The sequence below is a fragment of the Mycteria americana genome, chromosome 13 (assembly GCF_035582795.1).
Source record: "Mycteria americana isolate JAX WOST 10 ecotype Jacksonville Zoo and Gardens chromosome 13, USCA_MyAme_1.0, whole genome shotgun sequence".
NCBI lineage: Eukaryota > Metazoa > Chordata > Aves > Ciconiiformes > Ciconiidae > Mycteria > Mycteria americana.
Window position 1 is genome coordinate 1,482,747 of NC_134377.1, and position 6,644 is coordinate 1,489,390.

The window sequence follows — 6,644 nt, forward strand, 5'->3', positions numbered from 1 at the left end:
GAGACCGTCGGCCTCTGCCCTGCGAGAGAGTGTGTGGACTTCAACGTCTGTCTGGTTTCTGCAGCTGGCAGTGCATACAGCTGGTGAAGGCTCTGGGAAGTCATTAAGGAGAAGCAGCTGATTGTGCCCGTACTTATTAAAATATATCGATAGAGACGGTATATAAAATCATAAATATTCTTGCTTCAATCCAGTGCCTTTGATTCATCTTGAAATCCAAAGGAATTGAGCAAAGTGGGGCTATCCTCCTTGTATCCTGTGCACACCTTGTCCCCCTCTAAACCACAGACTGAACCCCGGAGTCCTGAAAGCCAGAAATACTTTGCTGAACACTTGAGCCTGCCCAGTGGAAAAACATACCAAATTCTCCTTCTGAAATGGACTTTAAAACAGGATGGCTGCATATCCTGTGTCTCGGATAATAGGAATCTGAACTAAAGATCAAAAATCTGAAGGAATTCAGTCTGTGCAGAAACTGATGTGGTGTATTTGAGCTATGCAGTGAAAAGTTAAATTTAATGATCTATTAATTGTGATTGGTGAATGGCTAAAATCCGAGCTTCATATCTGAGTTGCTTGCCTCCCATTTTGTGTGCAGTACCTTCTGGTCTGTGTGTTTGTGTGAAATGGGTCCCCAGTGGTATGCAAGCCAGGGCTGATGAGTCTGCAGCTTTGACCTGAGAACTTCACTTCCCAGCACAGCATTTAGTTCTGTTCATCCTCGGTTCAACCTGTTCAGGTCTAAAGATTCCTTCAAGCCAGCAAGTCATGTCATTCCTGCTGACGGGGATTGCTCTGTGTGTACATGTGTAGTCATCAAAAAGTCACTGCATACATGCGTGCAGTGACTCTTTTAGGCCTTATCTCTGAAAAGCTATGCACAGCAGAACATCAAAGCTGCATGAAAGAATTGGGAAAATTACTGGCAACTGTGTTTAGGTGTCACTGAGTTTATGACAGAATATAATATATCTACTTGAGTCTTTAAAAGATTGTAGCATCATCTATTGTGCTCAGCTTTTATTTCATCATATTGCAGTCAATATCAGAAGCAGATGTTCAAAAGCAATATAAATCCCATCAGTGTAAGGGCAAAGTAACTACCCGGATACACATTCCTAAGGAATATGAACCTGAACTTGTGCATCTCATCAGCCTTGCCTGCTTTGGTACTCTGAGTATCTCCTCTTTTCCTAACAGGAACTTTGTCTCATCATCTTACCTTTGGGGAGGAAGCAGTGTTCCTTTCCTGACATTGGAGAGGTTGGCAACATCAACAGAGTACTGCAGCACTCTGGAACAGAGCAGTTGGATACCTTCCTGCTGCTCCTGTGGGATCTGACCTACTCCTAGGACCGGCTGGCTGGATGCCAGTCCTATTCATCTGGCCCTTGGGAGAAGACCAGTACATTGCAGTTCCATTTTATTTGGCCAGTCCCAGGCAGGAAATTACTCTTTTCCATCCCACCATTTGGTGGTATTGAATTCCATGTCCTTTTCATTTTCTTTTGTCAAAAGTGAAATGAAAATGTAATTCTTACACTTTCCATAGCCGTTCTGAAGTAGGTTTCAGACATGTTTCTGACTTCTGCTTTTTGGTCTCTCTTGCCCAAGTCTTGAAAGGATTATGTCATTGTTCACTGGCCCTCTGAGTTGCCAGACATTATCCCAAGGAGTAATGAAATTAATTTACCTTTTGCAAAACAGCATTTGGATCACAAAACAGCACTTGGCCACAGCAGAGGTCTTCTTTGGTGGGAAGAATAGTAGAACTATTCTTTGGTCTGTCAGTGGATGGAGAGATGATAGGCACTTTTTGCCCGTGTGTCGCTGCTGCAAACTGCTGAGTTCCTCAGTGCTTTTGAGATGGAAGTCTTCCCACTGCAAATCCACATTTATCCTCTTTTGGGGCAACTGTTTTATCTTGGAATCTCTCTCCAAACTTTGTTTAAATAGCTCTAGATCTCTCTGTTACACTGATTATGACAGGCAACTTCCCTTTTTTTTCCATCTGCTACCAGCACCATTTCCCTGAGTTCCTATTCAGCACCAGGGTCTCTGCAGCCATCTTACGTGAACGGGCAGAACAAGTCTGGCTTCTTAAGTGTCACAGCAATACCCTCTCACCCTTGAGGGACTCTTGTTGCAGTAGAAAGCAGCAGTTTGCTCTGGTGCACATAACTTTCCTGATAAATGACCTCTGGATCAGTGGTTTGTCCAGCCTGTACATGTGGAGCTTGAGGCAAATTGTACTGCTCTTTGTCAACCCATGGCTGCGTTTCTTACTCTGAAATAATCCCCAAATCCCATTGTAAAACTAGTTTTTTAATTCCACACTGGTCAAATTTTGTGTTTCTAGGTTGGGGAGTGGGAGTTCCCATGCAGTCCTGTATAGTGTTTGCTGGGTCCTTAGTCTGGCATAGTGTTTTGCTAAGCCTCTTTGCACTGGAGTCCAGGCCATAGCATGAGGTCATTGAACAGTTTATTTATGTGGCCCTTGTTCTGAAAATTGGAAACAACGGCTTCTAACACCTGTGTGGGCCTTAACAGTTATTCTTTGTCTCCCCTAATTTTTAAGAAACTAGACTTCCAAGCCACTACTTAATGGGTGAGTCTCCATAGTGGTAAGTACTACATTCTGCACCAGACAAGTGCCATGTGTCTTTTTCCACACCCCTATGAGGTTTCCCGAGTTAACTGTTAGTGGCTTTTTTCTGTGTTTATGCACACAAAAAATGTAAGCCTTTGTATTGTATAAATGAGATTTCACTGTCAGAGTGAAATAATTACTGCAGGCAGTGGAAAAGAAATCTGAGAACCTCACCAGTAATCCTCAGGGACTTACTGGTCCTTCCTTTGTCCTTCCTTTTTCTGGAAAGAAAAAATAGCATCCAACACTGTCTCTGGGTACAAGGTCCTCTGTATACGTTGTGACAGAAGTTGCTAAAGTCCTAGGTCTGTGCTGTTTTTCTACTGAGTGTTCACTTCCGAGATACTTCTTTTAAGAAGTTTGGGTGCAGTTACAGGCCCCAGTAACCTGAGTGGCATGGATCTCTTTTCCATTGTCCTGAATTTATAGAAGGAATTTCAAAGTACCTTCCCTTAGTGGGCTGTGAAATCATCGTGTTGGCTCGCAGCTTTTTGGTTCATTCCTTCGTGCTGTGCCACACACTGGCTCTGCTGCATGATTTACTGATTATCTCCCTGTACAGAATGGAAACTTCCTGCCATGAAATACGCTACTCCCTCAAAACAGCATAAGGTATTCTTCTTTAAATGGAGCGTGCTTGTCTCACTCACAGAGAAGAGCTGCATTATTCATCAAAACATTCTGCCTTTCCTTGGGCATGAGTTGAATCTCAGGGTTGACTCAATACAATACAAGAATACAAGCCATGAAGTCAAGAATTTAGAAAAAGGAAGTGTTTTCCCCCTGGCTTTTCCTAGTAAGGGGTTCTGCCTTATGTGACCTAGGGAAGACATGTTTCTTGTGTTCATAGTCACATCTGTCCAGCCCCTCCATCATTCATGTCAAGTAGCAGAGCAATTTGCTGACTAAATGCAAAGGAGTCATGAAGTGAGACCTCTCTTCATGGAAGTATCTTTTTCTCCTATATTGGGAGACCTAAATCCTGCCTTTCTTCTCTCTGGAACAGTCATTTAATGACCAGTCAGTTGAGTCAATCCTTACAAGACATGCAGTCCAAGATGTTCAAATGCAAGTATCTAAATGTGTATGGGAAGCACAGGCATAAAAGTTCAGAGACCTTTTCCGTAGTACCAAGTGTCAGCCTCTTGCTTCTTTGTCTCCGGGGAAAGTCACACCATGGATTTAAATTCATTATTTCAGTCTACGTACCATTCTCAGTGAGACACTAGCTGTCAGAAGTGACTTTGTAAATGAGTTTGCAGGAGAATGGAAAGGGTAAGAATAGATCAGAGCAGGGAGACATCTTGAAGTGAGAACCAGGAAATTGTCAGTGGCGGATGGTCCACTACCAGAGGATCCTCCACTACCAGTCAGGCTCCCCCTGTCCTTAGTCCAGCTTTGATTAATGAACTAAGCAAAGAATGGAATTAACAAACATGAAAAAGATGTAAAATGTCAGTATAGCATTACTTCACCACCTCAAGCCTAAGACAGAAAATACTCTGTGTCTTTGTGAGAATGACTTGCTGAAGAGCCCACGAGAAGCTAGTAGAAGAGGAGCGATGGTGGCGTCTTAAAAGAATTTAGCTGACAAACTTGGAAGAGTTACAAATGGCGTGAACCGATCATTTGTGAGAGGTTTACAGTTTGGCCTAGGTTGGATGGTTTTCCACAGGGATGCTGAAAAGGACCCAAGCCTGGAGGCTTCCTTTTTTCTAAGATGTGATTGCATGACATTTTTCGTGGCCTCTACCAACATGAGAAGGTGTGCAGGCTTCTTAACAAGGTGACTAACTAACAGAATTTTTTTCATGAATAAATAGTTTTCCCTGTCTCATTGTTTGAAATGTGTGGACTATGTTACCTGTGGGGTTTTGTTCAGTTCAGAGTGTCGTTTTAAACCAGCCTGATGGACGTGCCTAACATGGGCAGCTCAAGGAATTTCAGTTTGGCAAACTTGCAAGCAACCGAAAGCATGATCTTATAGTGAAAAACTTATGGAAATCTCATGTGTGGGTGCCTCTCAGAAGTAGCATCAGAGTAGATTGAGCTGTGATACAAATGAAGAGATGAACAGCCATATGACCACATCTGGTACAGAACACGCTTGGGGAGTGCTAGGGAGTGAGCAAGGCTCTACAGGTTCTTCCCATTAAAACATCTTACAGTGGTGACTGGCAATAGATATGTGTTCCCCTAGCATGTGCTGTGAATGCTGCCATGCGTTAAACGTCTTGTCTTCTCCAAAGGCATTCATCTTTCCTAACTTTAGATGTAGACAGGTACAAGGTACACCAGATCCCTGGACTGCCCTTCTGCATTGTGTGAAGTTGACATGAAAGAAGACAGGCTTGGCTGCCTTGGTGGGAGAGGATGAAGGGAACTTTACAGATGCATAGCATCTTCTCTGGCATGTGATGGTTTGCAGGAAGCTGGTCAGTCTGACAATTGCAAACATGAAGGCAAGAGGTGGTATGAGGAACAAAAGTACTGTAGCAGCAGACTGTAGTGAAAAGCTGTCAGTCAGCACTGTGTCAGTACACAGCTCCAGAGGCTGTCCCTAGCCTGAGCAGGGACTGTTAGGAAGCCTGGAGGGGGAAAAAAAAAAAAAAAGCTATGGGGCAATGGCATTTTTTTCAGCAGCTTCACCGTGAAGTTATTTGTTCTTGTCACTCAGATCTTTCATCCAGACATGGTTATTTTCATTAAGAGAAAGCAACTCAGGAAAGGTTTTATCAGCACAGTTGGATCATCTAATGTAATGGTTTGACCAGTCCTCAGCAATCCCGTAATCCCATCAGTGTCCAATTTGGAGGATGTGTGGAGATGTCACCATACTTGTTCAGTACATCCTGAGCTCCCCTTCTTCATGGGGTCTGGCTTTGTCCCACACTAATGATCTGGATAGTACATGTTCTTTTCTCACACGAGCCTAAATATTTTAAAAAGACAAAGACCTTTGCTCTGTAAAGGTGGCTTTGCCTGTGTGCCTCTCCCAAACTATTTCTCTCCCCCTTCCCCACCTAACCTGACCTGACAAGGAAGAGCAAAGTGTCTGTAGGCTCACAAGGAGTGTAGTAGTGGCATGTTTCCTACGGGCATGTGGGATAGTGGGTATGTGAAAGCCAGTGAAAAGAGACTGTCTTCAATCTGCACTGAAAGTCAGCTTAGATGCTGCAGCAGCCATGGCAGCAGTTGAAATGTAGGAAAATACCCACATTAATGATACTAGTGCAAAGTTGCAAGCAGATGGCTGGCCCTGGCCTGAGGTTAAATGGAGGGGTGACTGCCAGGCACTGCAGAGAGTGGAGAGGCTAAAGGGGGGGCAGCCCTCACCCGAGGCTAAGCAAACAGAGCAAGAAACAACCGGACAAAGGAGTGAGAGGTAGTGTCAGACCTGCCCTGGTTGGAGAGTGCCCTAAGGGCAGTGCTGCCTGACTGGAATCACTCAACAAGGCTGTAATTACTGAATGAGGGTGCAAAATCAGCAAAACTTGAGCCTGCGGGGGAGCAGGTAGGAGGGGGAAAGAACTGGAGTGGGTTGTTCATATGGCAGAGGGAAATGGGGGCAAAATAGAGGGCAAAGCAAAGCATGTGGTTGGGGCTGTTTGGGGCCCAGGTAGGCATCAGATCAGATGCGGTCAGGAGCAGGGCAGTAGATTTGCTGTCGGGTGGGTTTGCCTTGCTTCTGCAGCCAGGGGGATGGGATGCAGCGCCCAGCGCCACTGAACAAGTTCCCTGACGATGTCCGCAGTAACTGTGCCTCACATTAGCTTCTCAGTTCATCTGAATCTCAGAAAAGACCTTCTAAGGAATCTCATTTGTGTCGACATCCGTCTGCAGAGTCCTCCATACAAAAGGACTGGAGGAAGGAGGAATGTCATGAAGTGCCCCCTCCCACCTCCCCGGGAGAGCTGCCCGCAGGCCCTTCCCCAAGCTGCTGCTGGCAGTGTCTTTTTTAATTCAAGGCAGTACATCTCCTCACAGACCTCAC